Source organism: Rhea pennata, chromosome 7, assembly GCF_028389875.1.
Source record: "Rhea pennata isolate bPtePen1 chromosome 7, bPtePen1.pri, whole genome shotgun sequence".
Taxonomy (NCBI): Eukaryota; Metazoa; Chordata; class Aves; order Rheiformes; family Rheidae; genus Rhea; species Rhea pennata.
This window is the reverse complement of record NC_084669.1, coordinates 28,443,249-28,462,271: the sequence shown is the minus strand read 5'-3', so window position 1 is coordinate 28,462,271 and position 19,023 is coordinate 28,443,249. Positions and strand designations below refer to the sequence as shown.

General features: G+C 40.2%; 1 protein-coding gene across 6 annotated transcripts in view; it reads right to left on the bottom strand.

Annotated features, from left to right (window-relative positions):
• LOC134142621 (pulmonary surfactant-associated protein A-like) overlaps positions 1-19,023 on the bottom strand; it is a 95,729-nt gene that overhangs the window by 15,755 nt on the left and 60,951 nt on the right. For 3 of the 6 annotated variants that reach the window (XM_062579932.1, XM_062579931.1, XM_062579929.1), the window contains 4 exons: positions 14,754-14,933; positions 13,630-13,835; positions 12,247-12,307; positions 11,858-11,958 (listed from right to left, as the gene is read on the bottom strand). The gene's annotated coding sequence lies outside the window, so the exon portion shown is untranslated. Of the gene's footprint in view, positions 1-2,917; positions 2,985-9,157; positions 9,188-10,841; positions 10,861-11,857; positions 11,959-12,246; positions 12,308-13,629; positions 13,836-14,753; positions 14,934-19,023 lie in introns of those variants that run through there. The other 3 variants (XM_062579933.1, XM_062579935.1, XM_062579934.1) reach the window with 3 other exon arrangements.

The window sequence follows — 19,023 nt, the reverse complement described above, 5'->3', positions numbered from 1 at the left end:
AAACAAGGGACAGCTGAAGACCCAGAGAAATAGAAAGAAAACAAAGGGGAACAAACAGAGCCCTAGAACCTCAAATTCCCTCTGGAGAGAACTGGGAAATCTTGAATATTGCTTGAGGCCAGTACAATTCAAAATAAAACTTTAGTAGGTTATTAAAGCACAGCAGACTGATTTTGCATGACAAATCAGAGAGAATGTTTAATAACCCTGATAGATTTAATAACCATGGATGCCAAATACTTAACTAGTAAAATATTCCATGAGGTCACTCATGGAATAATAGCCTTTCTAGCACTTTCATATGTTGTTTTGAAGCTTAACAAATTATTTTCCTCAGTGAGGCAAGAGAAACTCCAGAAATATTAATAATCATTTCAGCTATCTGCTGGATTTGGTTTTCTTGTGTTTTGGTTTGGCATTCACTGCTCTGATTTTAGGAACCATTTTATGTGTTTGGCACACAAAACCCCAGGCCTTGCATATCCAAGTAGCTTAGTGCCTGGCTAAGGAGCATCTGTTCTGTTGTTAGCAGGGCAATTTGAACCACAGCCTGGCCTGTTCCAGATTTCAGATCCATTCTGCTAAGCACAACAGTGACGACTGTATGCATGCCAATAGGATAGTCTATGTGTATCTCCATACTTTTTCCACCATAAATGCACAAATGAGAACTTCCTTCCAGTTTCTCTCAGATCCCAAAATGCGCATCTTTGATGCAGCTGCATACCCATTATCTCCGCTCAGCGTTATCTCTGCAGCAGTGCCTAGGGAAGCTATTACAGTCTGCTGGCCTCTCTCTGCTGTTCTCGGAATATAAACAGCAGCACAATTACAGGTACCTTCTTGTATTGATTGTTGTATTTTCATTCACTTCAGCAGAGACATGAGATTCCAAACAAGCACCAAACTAAACCACACTGGTGTAGCTCACGTGCCACAAATACAGTTAAGTTTAACTAAAGGCATAGACCTATAGTTTCAGGTAAGTATGCTGTCACAGTGGTAGCTGTTGCCAAGCTAATGATCTTCTCAATTCTTTTGACTTTTTCAGCCTCTCTTCTGAAGCTTTTGGTGGCTCTTCACATTTGTCACCAGTCATATACTTGCACGTTCTCTGAATATTCTTGCCTGCATTCATCCGAGGGAGGCAGGCCATAGCACTGCCTCTATCAAAGCTATGATGACTTGCCATGCCCAGTTCACAGAGGGAGTGAGCTGTGACAGAGATTCACCTCCGGATCATCAGTGGTTGGCAGGAGGCAATATGCTGGTTTGTCAGGTGTTGCTGCTGAGTTGGAGCCAGCCTTTACAGGAGAGTTTCAAATGTTCTTAAAGCAGCCTCATGGCTTGTCCGTCTTCCAAGAGTGTCCCAGGGATTCAAGCCAGAAAGTAAGAACAGCACAGGTTTGGTCTTTCACAGCTATGCCCTTTCAGAAGCATCTTCATCTACCCACAGGGCCCAACTTTGCAATTGCAGTTGTGTGCATGTTGCACAACAGAAGAAATACCTCAGGAGTGAAGAGAGGGTGCAGCCCATGAGTGCTGGGGTTCAATGGCACTTTGCATGGGCTTAGCTGCCTCCCCGTGATTCAGCTCTGCACAGAGCCCAGCCTGCTGAATACACAGCGTGCCCCTTTCGCAATGTCAGTCCATTTCCACAGTTATCTTGGGCAATCATCTAAAGCTGAAGTGGATTTTAAGTGCTAACCTTTAAAAATCAGTTTTCAAAACCTACGGAAAATAATTGTGCTCCTGACTGTTGCAGTACCAGTGTTACCACAAATAGTGTGTTGCTTCTTAAGCATGCTAAATAGATCTTACACTGGTGCACCGAAGAGTAGAACAGCAAATATTACCCTGAAGCCTCAGGTTACCTTCTTGTGTGCGTCATTTTCTAACACCTGGTATTTGGCTTAAAAGTGCTGTTGCCAGTATTTGGAGGCTCTCAGCTTTCATTTTCAAGACCAAAGTGCATTTTGAGCTTACAGACTCAGCCCTACTCTCTTGCTCTGCTTTTTGGGGGGCTTTTAATACTGATCTCTCTCCATGAACCTGTTTATCCAGTGCCCATTCTTCCAGCTATATTTCCACACAGACTTTTCCTCAGCCATCTGTCTCAGAGTAAAAAATAAGCTTGGGAATAATTCTTGGGGTGGGTGAAGGCTGCACAGAGCCTTTTCTTGTGCCTATTGCAAGAACAAGGCAAAAGTGGCCAAGAGTTATTGTCCAGCAGTGCAGATGGCAGGAAGGGGAGGGATGCAGCCCACACATCTTCTCCAAGAGAACTGGGCTGCTGAAATGAGATCCCCAGTCTCTCGTATTGGCACACGCCTAAAATTGAACATTATCCCCAAACTAAGGTTTAAGTAAAGAAATGGCTCAGTGTTTTTCACTGCAGATGGAGAAGAAGGCTATAGGACTGGATGGTTTAATTCCTCCTTCGCCTTCTCACTGCCTTGTGAGCATCTCTGGAATTCATTTCAAATACAAGCTGCAAGATGGAGTGGGATAGTTAGGAATGAAAATAACTGAGACCTACATGACCAAGCTGCTTTGCAAACCCAAATGACTGCGCGAATAAGAGACTAAAGGCAAAGCAACGCAGAAACAGAGGGCAGTTTTAGGGATTTGAATGATGAGAGATTTTTTTGCAGCTCTATACTACTGATTTCTGACAAGGCTGCAATGAAATGCACTGAGATTCAGTTTGTGCTACACTGCTGAGCCAATTGTAAACCCATTTCCAAGAAGCTAAAAAATGTTAGCGCGCTCAGGCTGTCTGAAACCAGACACCTCAGTGTGGGTTGACTATTTCTCTCACATTTTGTACACTCAGTCCCAAGTATACCCCAGCTGCTTGGAGTTCTATCTGTATTTAAACACTCCCCAGGGCTGGGAGAGGATGCCAGCCACTTACAGGCAGCAGTATCTTCCTCCCGTTGTAGAGCTGCCAGGAGCCTCTCGCTGGATTAACATGCATGCTCTGCTCTGCGGGACGAACTGTGCCACGAGCTGCACACACGGACCAAACCGAGCGAAGAGCCAGCCCAGAAACAGCGCTCTCACTGTCTGCCCTGCAGCACTGATCTAAACGACTCAAGCCGCCGATGCCTGAACCACGACTAGCGTCACAGACCATAACAAGGGACGTGAACTGCAAGTGCCTCAGGATAAAATTATTCCCTAGAGCTAATATAGAGGATCCAGTCATGCTCTAACTGTTCAGAGGTTTGCCAGGGAGCTTAAAAGAGACATGGGACAGCACTTAGGCTTCCAGGCTCTCCTGCACCCTTTCACTTCCTGGAGATTGCTGGCCAAGCTACAATCTGCAAATTACTTTTCTTTCCTCATGTCACTAGGTGCTGGGCCATAGGGTACAGCCACTGCATCTGTGCTAAAGCCACAGACTTCCTTGAGTAACACACCTCCTCTGCACGCTTTGCACAAGACCAGAGTTCAGACCCAAGAAAGTGATGCCTCCTTCCTCTGCGCTGACCATAAGCTGACTCTGCCTCCCCCTATATTTATGTAACATATAAAAAGTAAAGTAGTAAATAGAAGCTGCTATTTAATGAAATTACCTCCTGTCTCCTCCTTGTAGTTCCAAATAAAAAGAATGCCACATTGAAGAGAAGGAAAAGAGCTTTTCAGGAATTCTGTTTTCTCAGATGTGACAGGATAGCTCTTCCTAAGCCTGAAATTGTGCTGTGTCTTAGAAATATAAATCCAGGAGCTGATTAAGAAATGCTGCCCTCATCCTGAATCATTCTGATGCTCTGCATAGGTCATATTAGCACCAAACGAGATAGTTTTAATCGGTGGTATAACAGCAAATATAGATTAATTTGTAATTCATGCAAAATTAAGTGGTCAGCAGAGAGGCTGATTTAAGCGTCTTGGAAGCAAACAGAAAACACTTTCAAAGAAGAAGAAACATGTCCCTAACATGCAGTGAGAAAGGTCAGAACTTAGGGCACATCCGATAGCACCTCACTGTCTGAGTTTAAAAGTTTCAAGTAGCAATAATTTGTAAAACTTTATTTACTACTTTCAGGTTTTGTTTCTGCCTTGTGGACTTTTGTGCAATCTGAAAGGATCAGCTTGCGCTTCTGCAATGAGCTCCTGGAGCTCAGAGATTCTGGCACTGCTCCTTTGAGTAGTTGTTCTGGACATGTAATTTGTACCTATTTTTTTTTTTTTCTCACTGTGAAGGCCTTTGAACATCTGTCATTAGGTGCTGCTGAGCTGATCTTCATGCAGGACAACTGGATGGTTTAGGTGACAGACAGTGGGAAACAGAACAATTCACATGTGCAAAATATTATTCCAAATCATGTCTAACACTGCAACGAGGTTACTGTAATCTACTGGCTGACCCACTGCAAGCATAATACATCACTGATCTTATTCCAGCTCCAAATTAAATGGTCACAAAAAATATCACAGTGTTTTCGGAGACAGTCTCAAAGTAGAGTATACTGCAGACTGAATTACCACTGAGTCCTAAACCTGGAAGCACAACAGGACTGTACTTATTCTCTAGAATGTATCTTTTGTGTCCTAAATTGACCCAAATCTGTATTTTAAATATTGCAGCATATTCTGCATTTTCATATAATAAATATTCATTAAAAACTCTAAGACAAACTTTTAAAACCTCTTGTTTTCATAGCTGCAGGACACCAATTTTTGAAGAGAAGGCATACAGCTCACTTGAGAATTGCAGATGTGTTTCCAGTAATGACAAGGAAAATATGATGCAGATCAGCAGATACGTCAGACTCTAGAAAATTTGTACCCTCTACCAGCTCCAATAATTACTTTTCTACTGCACCTATATGACCTGCTGTACAGAGAAGAAATATCATTACTGGCACAGGTAGACATAGTATTAGGCAATAAAAATGATAGCTATAAAACAGACGAGTCAGACAGAAGAAGTAGATGGATACTTCCTAAAATGTCATTTGTGACACAGCATTAAACTGTTGTAACTTCAGAGCTGCCCTAAAATAAGCTAAGACTGTATTTTACACTACTTTTACACTTCACACTACTCCTGGAGAATATACTAGAGGCTCAGTTTCTTCACACTGTATAAGTAGCCTCTTTGTAGGGTTAGGTGAGAGCTTCGTCTCTGGCCAAACATAAAAACTCTTCTGCTTATTGTGGGCAAATGTGATAACCATCATATATGTTGCCAGCATCCTTTCCATTTTAGCTGTGAGGTTGACCATGTAATCTATGTACTTTATACAACATTTAACTTTGCCTCAAAAGATGTGAGAAAAAAGACAGGTAGACGACTTGCCTCTTAGCTGTGTGTACTTGCAGGTGTGCTGGAAGCACAGCCAAGGCCTTGCAGAAACCCTTCAGGAGGAGGAGGGGCTTGACAGCCTAGGAAGTCACATCAGCTCTCACAGGAGCACAAAGGGTGGAAAAGTTGGATTCCGAAGGACCTTCTTGTGTTTCAGTTTGTGCCTGTTGCCTCTTGTCCTGTCACTGGGCATCGCTGAAAAGAGTCTGGCCCTGTCCTCCTTACATCCTCCCTTCAGATATTTAAACACATTGATAAGATCCCCGAGAGTTTTCCTCTCCAGGCTAAGCAATCTCAGCTCTCAGTCCTTCCTAATGTAACAGGTGCTCCAGTGTCTTCATCATCTTAGCAGTCCTTTGCTGGACTTGCTCCAGTACCTCTATCTCTTTCTTATACTGGGGAGCCCAGAACTGGACCTAACACTCCAGACATATCTTCCTGTGCTGAGCAGAGAGGAAGGATCACCTCCGTCGACCTTCTGGCAATGCTCTTCCTAATGCAGCTCAGGATACCATTGGCTTTCCTGGCCACAAGGGCATATTGCTGGCTCATGGTCGACTTGGTGTCCACCAGGACCCCTAGAGCCTTTTCTAACAAGCTGCACTTCAGCCAGTTGGCCCCTAGCCCATATTTATTTATTAAAAATTATCTATTATATTACATAAACCAATATCAAAATGTCCTATCTTCAGTAAACTTTTCTGTGTTTTTAAATGAATACAGTTTACTTTGGTTCGTATTTTAACTTCAGTAGCTCATGAAGTGCAGTTCAAGCCAATAGCCCAGACCATGTACCAGGCCACATGAATGGGAAGACACATTTCAAATGCTGGCTAGCACCTTGACAAAGTGATATGCTTAGGAAGTACATAATGCAGACATGAGGTCCCCACCACCAAATGTTTTGCTGTACAGATATGTTCCCATTGGTCCATACTACTTGCCAATGCAGACACAATCCTCCTCTCTATTAGGTGCTTAGTTTTAAATTTTTCTTAAACTAAGTGAAAGAAGAATGGAAAATCTTTTGTCATTCTCTGGCCAAAACCTTCAAGTTTACACAAAACCCTTTTTCTCAATTGCCAAACTTTGCCATTGGAATGTGGACTAAATCCTGGTATTTGGCTTCACTATCATGATAGTCATTTGTTCCTGCTTAATCCAGCCTGCAGCTCTTTGTAGTTCCTTTTAGTTGAAAGTAGCTCCTATCAAGAAAATCATAAAGAGCTATATTATTGCTCCTCTCACATTTAGGACTTGTTTGTATGAATAAGGCCTTTTGCTGTTTTTCTGCATGACCTAAATTCTACATGGAGTAAATTTCACCATCATGTTCTTGGGTTCAATTTCTCTGTTGTGTTGCATTTAAATCCTTATCTGTATCTCCTGTATTTCAAACAATGACTATAGATTGTCAAAACAGACCTTCCTCTTCTTTTGTGAGATACACTCCTCTCTTCAGTCAAAGCAGCAAGAACATGGAGTACTGCCTGAACAGTTTCATCCAGCCTCTGATTGTATCTGTATGTATGAAAACCAAGCTTATAAGAAGCTGAAAATCTCAAGGCTTAATGAAAATATCTAATAGAAACAGTCATCTACCTCACCATGCTGCAAACTCTTTTAATGCTTTCTTCCTCACATGTCTAAATTAAAGGATTTTTCCTTATGCCGAGAGAATCACAGAGAATTCCAGTTTGAGATGAATCCTAAACCCTGTGACTACTGCATCTCTCCTGGGACTCTTCTCTCCATAGCTATCAGGATTACTGTGCATCTAAACTTAGACTGAAGTATTTCTCAAGATAGCATCTCCACTAGCAGCAAACACCCATATCTTGAATTACAAAACGTTTAAGTGCTTTTAAGTAGTCATGATCTGACTGCTTCTCATTCTCATTCCTTTCAGAGCTTGTATATTAATAAAATGCGATTCTTCCTCAGTAGCTGAATTACTTTTGGATCCCAGAACTGCAATACTTTGCTGCCTTCTCTGAGCAGGAAAACAGTAACAGGCAATAAAACCATAAGGTAAAAGCTCTGTATGACATGTTAACCATTTGCATCACAGTAATTATCCTTGATTTTAAAATGAGGGTCAAGTTTGAAACAATTGTGTCTAAGGTGGTTTGTGTTTAATTGAAAAAAAAAAGTTTAACTACCACAAACATCAGATGACATAAACTTTTAGAGTTAGAGGTACATACTTAAGTCAATTGGCCTGTTATTCTCCCAGTACCATCAGTCAAACTAAAATCAAAAACAAGTCCAAGGAAACATTAGTTTTATATATCGGAATAAGGAGAGAAAATCAAATCCAGAATGAATTTTGAAACTCCTTTCAATTACTTCTTCTTATTTTAAGCTTTACAAAAGATTATCCATAGAGAGTAGCCTGTCCTGTCATGTCCCATCTGATAAAGAACAATAAAAAGTATAATCAGTAGCATATTACTGTGAGAACATTATCATTAAGAAGCAGAATTTAAAAAGTGCCACTTCTCTACATAATTCTCTGTGCTGCTTCCTTTAGGTTCACACCAACATCAACTGTATATAGGAAGACAAAATAACGAAAGGTTTTTAGCTGACCAGATTAAGAAACTTTAACCCATGTTTTCTTATCCAGCTTTATGGACTCGGGCTAGTTCTTCCCATGCCTCTGATGGCTTCTTTTTTCTGGCTTTTTAAAATATATTTGTTAATTATTCACTACCAGGAAAGCTGATGTCTCTGCTGTCTCCCACGAAGGCAGCAAAACAACGCTCATAATATTGGTCCAATAAAAAAAACCTTGAAAACAGAATGTTAAACTCTCAGAGAAGTCATCTCACTAGAGAGATTTCTTTTCACATAAGCCTTTGTTTTGGTCTGCATTCCTCTCCTCCAGGGACTAAGATGCAAGTATCTCTAAAGCTTTCCAATTTGACCATCCCAGCCCTTTATTCTAGGAGAGCTGAACCGCCTGTTTACCTTTTGCAAATTATTTTTGCAATTCCATTTTGCAACAATGTTTCCTAGTAGCAAAATGACTCCCCAAGGAGATAAATAACAATTTGCAACAACAGTGGTAGTGGTTTAGATTTAAAAAAAAAAAAAAAAAAAAAAAAGGCTTTTGCAATATATATGCATGTTTAGACTGAGAAACCCACATGGAGAATCACTGTGGATGCAATGACAGAGTCCTTGCATCCGAAGACATTGGCAGAGTTTATCAACAGAGAGATCAGAATTAGGCCCTGAAAGATGCAATGAAACTTCTTTTATATTTAGGAGGTAGGTAGTTCCGAAGGTGATGTAGGAGCCCTTACTTCAAGACATAAATCTCAAGAATTTCTTCTGTTCCTCCACAAGAAATGCTTTAGGACACGATTCACTCAATGCAGAAAACATCAGGGAAGAGCTCCAGGAAGGTGCATCAGGGAGTCTTTGTTTCAAACCTAATCTTGGAGGTGACAGCTCTGAGTCATTAACCCTGGAGATTGAGAAGCTGACAGGACAGGGAAGCCCTACTAAATTCAAATATTTGCTCCTCAAAAGCAGTTATTGCATTTATACAGAGAATACCAAGAGGCAGAATGCCGTTGAACTGATGGATCACATCTTGCTAACATTCCTCCTTGTAAATTTGCAATGCTCCAGTAGGGCAGCTATTAAAGGTCCTTTCTAACTTGCATATCTGCACCTGAAAGAGTTGCATTATCTTAGTATGGACACTATTACTTACCAACAATTTTACTTGATCAGTACACAGAGAAACTCTTTTGCACCACTGGCTTTCCTGACAGCCAGCATAACAGAATGTAGTAGAAAACAAATGAAAATTTACTGGATTTTTACCTTGAGGATAAGCCTGCTGACACCTCTCCCTAAAAATGGAAGACAAGAAAAGAAAGAAAAAAAAAAGACCAAAATGACCACATTTTAACTAAAACCTGTAATTCTCTGCTTTCCTTTGGGAAAAGGTGGTATACTGGCTTATCTCTCTCTATCTTGCACAATTCTAACTATTGCCCAACTCAACCTTATCATCCCTATTTATGGGTACTGCATATGGCATTCTGGGAGCAAGCCCTTTGCTCTTTGCCTAACCTTGGACAAATGTTGGCTATGTTACAGTACAACTGAACAACCAAAAAACTGGAACACCTGCAGGCAATGAGCATTCCGACTGTAAGATTCTTCCCCTTTATTCAGTCAGTGGATCCATTTTTGAATAACCTGGGAGAGGGAAGGCTATTTGACTTGGGTCCTGCTTGACCTCAGTGACTGTCTTTCCTGCAACACGCTCCGAATTATCCCTGGAAAACCCTTGTCCAACTCAAACCTACCCATTTATTTTTAAAAATAGGAGGTGAGATTTGAAGGAACAATGTGGGGTGAAGGAATAAAACTTTAAACTTTTAAGTAAATTTCTTAATACTGGTCTTCCTATAATGCTAGTCACACAGCTACAGATTAGACTGCACTTCCCAGTGCAGCTTGTATTGTACAGCTGGCTAAGCTGTACAAATTATGTGGACATGAAAAGTAGAGTGGTAGGAAGAGCGTGCATGTAAGAAAATTGCCATGGTTAGCTCTGAAATGAATAACATTTGATGCCGAGGAAGGTGTCTCTGACAATTCTGCCAGCAGAAAACTTTCTTACCCAGAGGAAGCTCTGCTAGACAGTGCTAGCTGCAAAAATCAATCCAAATCCTCTATCCCCCTTGCACAAACAGGACTGATTTTGTTCCAAAATCCTATTTCCGGGGCTGTTATTCTCTCACTTGGTGGAATCAGATTGAGATGTGGTAGCTGGTCAGGCTACGTCTGCACCCTTTCTCTTCAAGAGCCAGAACAAGTTTAATTTAAGTAAAATAAGATTAAAAAAATCAGTTCAGAGTAGTCTTATTTGTCAGCCATGATTTGATAAAAACATCGTAAAGCCAATATAGATCTGGAATTAGAGATCTACTTCTTTAATTAGGAATCTAACCCTTGTTATTTTGGTCAAGAACCAGAACATGGTATCAATATGCTGTCAACACATGGCATCCACAGCTCATCTTGTAACCTCACAACCCACTTAAATGGTCTATATTTCCTTCCTGAACTTCTCTTTGCTTTTAAATGTGGAAGCGTGGAAGTACAAACTAGATGGGGTTGTCAGCAATTTCCACGTCCCTAGTTCTTACCAGCTCAACACAAAACAATATCATGGGAAGTATTTTATTGAAATGTAGGTTACCACGTAGAAATTTACTCATCTATGGCAAAGTAGCATGTTTATATGTAGTATCTAAAATTACAGGGTTCCTGTAAATTTCTGCATCAGATGACAAATAAAAATCATAAGGGCAGGTGACATAGTATTCACAGATTATTAAGTGTTTCTCTTCACTGGATTTGTAATTCCATCCTCTACCTCATCATTTCTATGCAGCATTCCCTTCCTCTAGAATTATTTGGTTCTCCTTATTCCCAGCTTGAGTATTTAGTTCCTCGTTATTTAGATGTGTAAATATACCTTCGGCCTACATACCACTTATTCTGAGGTCTTATGTCTGGCTGCTCTTTGTTACATGGTGCAGCTCTCTGAAGATTCCCTCGGAGAAGCGAGCAGCTCAACATGTGAGAACACTTGGCTTTTGAAGTCTCAGCACTGCCTTTGGAGCCATCAGCATTGAGTATTCTTCACCAGTAGCAACATCACATGGGCAAAACAGAAGTGGGAACCACATCTAATTATTTTTGTCACTGCAGAGCAGGGTGACAGCTTCTAGAAGCTTGCAAAATAATATATGGCTAAAGCAATGGATTGAGAGGCACAGCAAGCTCATTGATTCTCTTTGATGTCAAGCTAACAGAGCACTCTTATCTCCAAGCCAGGAGTTTAAAAAGCATTTCAGAGTTTTCATTGAGACAAGCAGAGGTAGGATTAAAGACCTTTGAAGAACAAAATCCTAGGAATGACCTTGTTTCAGAAAAATCTCAGACCAGGCATTCAGGCATCATTCTTAATAGGCACTGCTACAGTGAGTTTAATTAGAGCTCATAGTAAGACACAAATGGATGCTGTCCTGTGCAGGATCTTTTTCTTCTGAATGAGCAGTAATTTATTCCTTTCCTGTGTAACCTACCATATATACAACCTTCTGCACAGTAAGAAAGATAGAGCAGAGCTGAAGCTCTTCATCTATTTCTTTTCACTTGTCAACCTGCCCCAAAGACTATGTGGCTGAATAGTTGCTTCACATGTTGGGCTGGTAGCTTGACTCAATCCTCGTTAATGATAAAAAGTAACTTTGAATCTTGTGTCCACTGTATGTGTTAAGAGCAAGGTGAAAGTATCATTTGCTCGTTAGCGAGTATATTTATAGATTTACACAGCAGGACACACTAGGAGCAATGCCATAGCAATAACACAGATAAATAGGAATAACACTGTAATATACAAAGTCTGACCCCTTTTTCATGGCAGAAGGCAGATACAATAGCATAAGCATCAGCATGTATAATACTCTGTCTTCACCCTCATAGAGACGTAAGGGAGCCTACCTTATACATTTGCAATGTGTCTGTGCATGGGCCATCCATCACCTGGGAAAAGTTGTTATATAGCCAGCACGCCACTTTTTACCCAACTTTCTGTCTGACTTCTGAAAAAAATGCACTACTTAGTGAGAATGGAAAACTGTAAACCATGTGTAAAACCATGACATATTTTAAAAACCTTGTATCTGAGCAGCTACAACTTTGTCCCAAATATCAGAAGAATTAGGCAGCCAGAAAGACAGAGAACGACAAGATTTCACATTTTTCTTCTACTCCAGCCCACTCACACACAAAGAAAAACTACAGTGCTTCATGCAAAACCACAGTTTATATCCTGATATCCGCTATAAATCAATTGCATCATACAAAAACTGTTAAGATCAGGTACTTACATGGGCACAGGTTTCCAAACTGTTTGGTGCTATCTTTCTCTGTGCAAAAATTGGTTAGGTCCTGCCATCAAAAAGTCACAAGACAAAAATAAAAGTCAGTCATACCAAGTTCTGAGCATACAAGCTAACTATTGGGCTACTGAACAAAGTGGGATTCCTGCCCCTCATTCATCTGGAAGGAGCAGGCACCTTCCTCACTCTTCCTTTGCTTTTCCTTCAGCCACTTGTAAATAAAACATGTATGGAAAGGAGTTTTAGTTCAGCAGAGAATCAAAATAAGTCTATACTTATTTTCTGCTCAAATACATTTTCTGCCTTTTCTTGATACTTAGGAGCTCATAAAACACCATGTCCGATTTTAAGCTTTTCGCTTTAACTAGGAAAGAAAATGTGGAATCCCATTTTTTGCCAAAATTAGAAAAAAATGTTCATGTTTGTTTATTGATCAGTCGCTAAGAATTCTAGACAGTTTTATTCATGTTGCAACATAAATTTGTAAAGCACAGGCCTCCTCAAGCATGCAAAAATGGAGATTCACATATAATTGAAGTATGAGAATATCAGAAGACCTAGCCACACTTTTCTTCTCAATTAAAGTGCACATGGAAAAACATTTCATGAAGACTGAACTGATAAGCATCCTGATAAGAATCCTGCATAGATTTGATAATACGAGATAGAGTCTTTGTGCTCTGAAAATTATTTAATATACTCAGTGAAGCTTGCAAAGCATGGGGTAGTTACGGAGATTAGCTACTCCAATTATGGGGCCAATTAAATACCAACACTTTTTTTTTTTTTTATCGTTTTCCTTATGTTTCAGGGGGATTTTGCCTTTCTATGTTGCATATTAATGATTCTAAGACAAGATTCAAAGTCAAGATTAGAGTCTTCAGGACCATGCATTTGCGCTGCTGGTCCAGAAGTACTCAGCAGGGGAAATACACTAACTAGGCAAGTCAAAGCACAGTCAGTACTGAGTCAAATGGCCTGCAGGTGACCTCTGGTGGACAGCAAGAGTGTTAAGTTTGTTTGCTTTGTATTAAAAAAGTAGCTTAGCAATCCAAATGCTTTGCATCCATTCAGTTGAATTTTTATCTAATATTATACGATAATCAAAGCAAATCTCCACTGAATCAGTGCCTAGCAGTCACTCCAAAAAGTGCAAGCTTATTGCAGACAGGGGGAGGCAGTGGAATCCAGTGCTTTCAGCCTGCACAAGTTGTTGATCACAGCCCCTGTACTAAATTGTAAAAACCTTTATAGTGATGTACTAAAACATAAAATATCCTTAAGGACCTCATCCTATTCTCAGCTGTATGTTTTTGAAAAGAACAGTAAGCTTCCGAGTTCACTTTGATCTCATAGCCGGGAAAGGCTTACCACGCTAGGTTTCGGGGCCCATGTCCGCACAGTGCACGGATGCTCTCAGAGATCACAAATTTGTGCAGACCCACGCAAGCCTCCAAACTCCCTTTGGACGACCATGGGGGTGGCTTGCCCTTCCTGTTGGCTCCCACTGGAGCCGAAATTCCAGCAGGGAAATTCCTTGCAGGGGTCTAACAACAGACCCAAGGAGATGGTTCACTCTACAGAAAGAACACAGGGAAATCACAAATTGTTCCCAAGGAAAACTAGCCTGTCTTGGCAACAGTTGTCCTGGCAACAAAGTCTCCCCACAGAGGATCACGGCCACCCATCTGTGGAAACCGATCCGTGAGTCATTCTTCTTAGAGACTAGAGGAGAGATGCCGAGCCCCCGACTATTTGGCCTTTTCCCTAGCTCACAGTAAAAGGGAACTCCCAAGAGCCAGAGAGGCTAACTGGAATTCTGCCTCTTGAGCACCGATACAGGACATACTAATTACAAGGCATATTAATAGGCAGCCTCCTTACAGACACTTATTTTAGCTTGTCACATTAAGGACATTTCATCAGGAGAGGAAAATTGCACTGGAAAATCACACCAGAGTTTAAGTCAACACAGCCATGACAGTACTACGCAGAGCGCAGAACAAAAACGGCAGAGCATGTTTCTGTCTTAGTAGCTCCCCAGAAGGTAGCGAGTGAAATCTTGGAAGAGCTGCACAGCTCCCAATTTCCTATCTGACACTGGCGTTCATCAGGGCCAGCACTGCTCCAAGGCGGCCGTGCGCACACCTGTAAACGCGCAGTTCCATACACGAGCCCAAATGACCCCTACGGCATACATCGGGGGGCTCGAATCGCGACCTTCCGCCTTGGACAACGTTCCCTGTTCAGCTTTCCCCGACTGTGTAAAGACTTGATTGCTCCTTCTGCTCAAGTAGCATAACTGCAAATTAACGTCATGTCAGGACAAGCTACGTGCTACATTAATTGCTTCTCTTTCCCCTGCCCAGCAAACGCCTGACACTCACTGACTGAAATGGATAAAAATGCAGGAGTCAAAACACCCCATTTGCCTCCCGCTTCGTGCTCTGGCCTTCCCCAGCAGCCCCTCAGCCTGCGCTGCCTGGAAATCCTACCTCTGGCGGGGAGAGCAACGAAACGCATAACAGTCATGTCATTTCCACGTCGTCGTTATTCCCAAACCATCTCTCTCAAGGGTGTATGTGACAGGAGGCTCTGGGGAACTGAAGAACGAACATCAACAGCAGATGATGAGCAGAAACTGAACCAAACAGCCACGCTGGGAAGTCAGGCAGCTAGAAAAAACAAGATAAATACGTGAGTGCATACAGGCTCACACGGGCCGGTGCGAGCAGGGCTGCACCAGAACATCTGGCGCTGAAAAAGTTGTTTTCCAGCAGGTTGCCAGAAATTGATCTGATGTGAAAGAAGCATTCCTCTTTCAGAAAATGCAGCTTTGCCATAAGCTTCTTTTCTCCTGTAACATTTCTCAGTTTTTTTCTACTTCTTTCATATAAAAGATGCTACTCTACACATACTGTTACTAATGTGGTCATGAATACTCATGGCATTTTCACTTAGAAGGAACGAACAAAAATTTGTTAGAAGATAGCACAACGATTGCAGGCATTAATATTTACACAAGAAGATTCGAAGTAGAAAAGTGCTTGCCATCAGCTTACACTTCTCTTCCCATTACTTGCACAGTAAACTCAAACACAATAAACATTTGAGAAGGCTGTTCAACAGGTAGACTCCCAGAGACTTCCAGGGAGGGGGAGTGGGGGGAAACATCTTGGGCAATAAATCACAAACTCTTGCATATTAACTGCATAATAAATACTTGGAGATCTATAAAATCCCACTTCATATAACCTAAACTAGTAAACAACTTGAAAAAATGAGCTTAGACATAAAAATTATGAACTGATTGCAAATCAACTGCAAACACATTAAAGGCTCGTATTTGTTGAAATACATTATTCATAATGAATAATTTGAGTAGTAGTTGTAGTTATGCAATTTATATTGCATAAAATTAAGTAAATACTTGTAACCAAATGCCGATTTAAAGAATTAATGAGCAATCTCTAAATAAAATTCTTATTCTAAATAAATCCCTCCCTGATTTGTAAAGCCATGTGTTTCCTTCAGCACACATTCCAAGATTTCTATTAACAGTTAAATGCTGTATAGTTGGGATACTAGTGAACAGTTTATGCCTGATGAATCTCTTGCTACACAGGACTGATTGGAGGTAAGGGGAAAGTATACAAAAAGTATTATTTTTGAGAAGTTCTTAAAATACTTGAAGTCTACAGGAACATGACCTAACTGCATATTTACTCTAAACAACTACATTTCTTCTCTAGGATGAATATTTTCACAATTTTTAGTCAACAAATTAAAAGAAGGGTAAATGTATTTCTTCATCTTCACCAAGGCTACTCCCATTGCTGCACTCTTTGGGCATCAGTTATAGAAATGGACATCTCAAGTTATTAAGCATTGCAAAATAATGTTGCACATCTGCTCATTTTAAATTGATGTTGTATGATACTGGCAGCTTTATCTAATCAAGCCTTTTGTAACCATCTATAAGCAACTGGAAACTTCAGGTTTCACAGGCCTTTTAGCCATCTGTTTCAAGAACTTCTACAAGATCTACCAGAACAATGGCATTTTGAATAAAAACTTTTTTAACATGAAAAGTTAGGTATAATTACCAATCAGACGGATATGTGAACAAGTACAGGATGTTTTTTTCCTGTACCTGGGATCTCCTTTTCCTCTAGATTCCTCTTTCCCATATCTGCCTGACAAGCCCTCTCCAGTATGGGCACAGAAAAAGAGTGCCCATGTACTCGGGTCTCTAAGCAACTGCGCTTGCATCTCAGTTCACAACTTCTCTGAACTCAGTGCTAGCAGAAAAGCATGAAGGCTGGCTTGATTTGCACTAAGTCTGCATTAATCTGCACTAACTCTGGACTAAGCTAGTATATTTATGGAGATTACTAGGTCAAACAAACAAATTGTGCTGAGAGTATGCAAGATTTATTTAATGAATAACTAATCCATATTTATGAATCCAGAATAAAGTCATACAATAAAACAATAACAAACATCACTCACAATGATGTGTGACCTTGATAATCCTTGCACTGAAATTGAATTGCATGACCTTTATAGAAGTTACCAAATAACCCACATCCGTAAACTTTCCAAATATGTGTATTGCAATGCCAAATCCATTTCCATGCATTCCAGTAATCACTCACTCACTATTTTCTGGTGTTCTACAAGATACCATTCAGTTATTTATTACGTAATTTCTGATATAGCTCAAAAGCCTTTAGAGGAATAATTTAGCTCCAGTTTAGCTCAATACTTAATTTAAATAACAGGAAGCTTGGTTAATCATCCATCGGGTAAATGGGAGTATTAGCTTGTTTAACACTGTAAACCAGATGTTTTTGAACTGTTGGAGATAATAGTGGCAACTATTAGAAATGAAGAAAAAACCCTCAAATTACTGCTGCCAATAATTATTACCTAAAATAGTTATTACCCAAACAGAGGGAAGAGCTAGCCTGGCTTTAGCAGCTAACTGACTTATAGTAAATGGAGTTAATTAAAGCACATATGAGGCTTGGACAAAAGTCAAGGCACTGTAAAGCTTCCTATTGACTTTTGGGGCTGTGGATTAAGCATATATCAGAGATAATATTGAATAAACAACAAATCAATCACCTAAAATTTCCATAGAAACGAAAGACGAACACAAACTACTGCAATACAGTATCATATCACCTGCTTTCTACTAAGAGTTTACCTGCTCTCTTGTATTCACTTTGTCACACAGAAACATGAACGATACAAATAATTTCTTATTATACTTTCACTTACTCATCCTCTTTATTTCACAAACACTTTTAAGGCTCTTAAAGGTTTTCGAATATTTTCACAGCTCAAGAGACAGATGCTGATGCAGGTTTAGTCTGCTTAGATAAACGCTCAAGAGCTTTACTGGCTTCTTTGAGACACATCTGTGTGCTCTTACATTAAGGATGGCCAGTAACGCAGAACAAGCGATTCCTCCCTAGTGCCTTCTCCGGATCCGACTCTCCTTTGGAGATAGGGCAGAGGCAGATGAAGTTTTGCCTTTTGTACATTTCATGCACAATTTCCCAACATCATGTGCAAACAAAATTGTCATTAAAAAAGAAAAGAAAATCATTTTGGCTCATCTATGGCACTGACTAAAAAATCAGCTGCCATCATTGACCTTTGATAGCATTATTACACATTAGAAAACAAAGTTGTTGCATTCGTATAATATCTCACAGCATAATGTCTCTTGTTGCTTAAAAGAATAGTAGTGAAAGAGTCCCTACCACTCTTAAAAGATAGTTAACAAAAATACAGAAGTTGCCAAGATTTTTTCAAAACCAGGATTTTGAAACACTAGATCTTTCCAATGAGAGTAAGCCAAAGATATTTGGTGTGATAAAGTAAATGTAAGAAAGGATTTGTTAATGGGTTAGGACAGAGCTCCTTAGCTCTCACTTGCCTCTCAGTCGTGCTCCATCACCTGCGAGGTTTGCAGCTCTGCTGCAATAAGAATGACTACTGATCTGAGCAATTCTTATGTGACCACTAATTTGGATATACTCTTTAATGAAAAGTGAGGTACATATTAGAACAGGAAAGATACTCCTTGTGAACTTCTCATGCAGACTTTTCTCTGGAATAAGCTGGCAATTCCTCCAGACTGAGCAATGTCTACATTATTATACCCACTGTCTATAGATGTGTCTATATGCGTGATTATATCCACGATTGTCTGTAGCCCCTTTCACTACAACCCAAACACAACGGTCTCCTTTTTGAAAAATCTGGACCCTCTAAGTTTTCACTGACCTCAGTAAGAGCTGCTAGGTTTTCAGAAGTTCAGGAAACCCATCTATCTTTTCAGAAGCCTAATTTTAACATATTGGTTTAAATGGCATGTAAATGTAGACATATTCTGAGAGATATGGAATAGGTCATAAGGTTAAGAGCTTCACGCATACCAGTGAAGCTCTTAACCACTTTTTTCTGCCAGTATTTTCTAATATGTGTTTAGATAATCACAGGATACTTCCCAGCTCTTCATTAATAGCTGTGAATAGACTGGTACATGCAAGATATTTATACAGTCAGGAGATATATTGTCACTATTATCACCTTACACTAAGAAGGAATGTGCATTTACTTTCAATGAGTGACTACATAGAGCAGATGGATTCTGTTTGGGGCAGAACACAAAAACACTACACTTTTCACTGATGACAAAATGAGTGAAGAAAGAAAGTCATGTGGCTGAGAAATTGCAGTATGAAATCC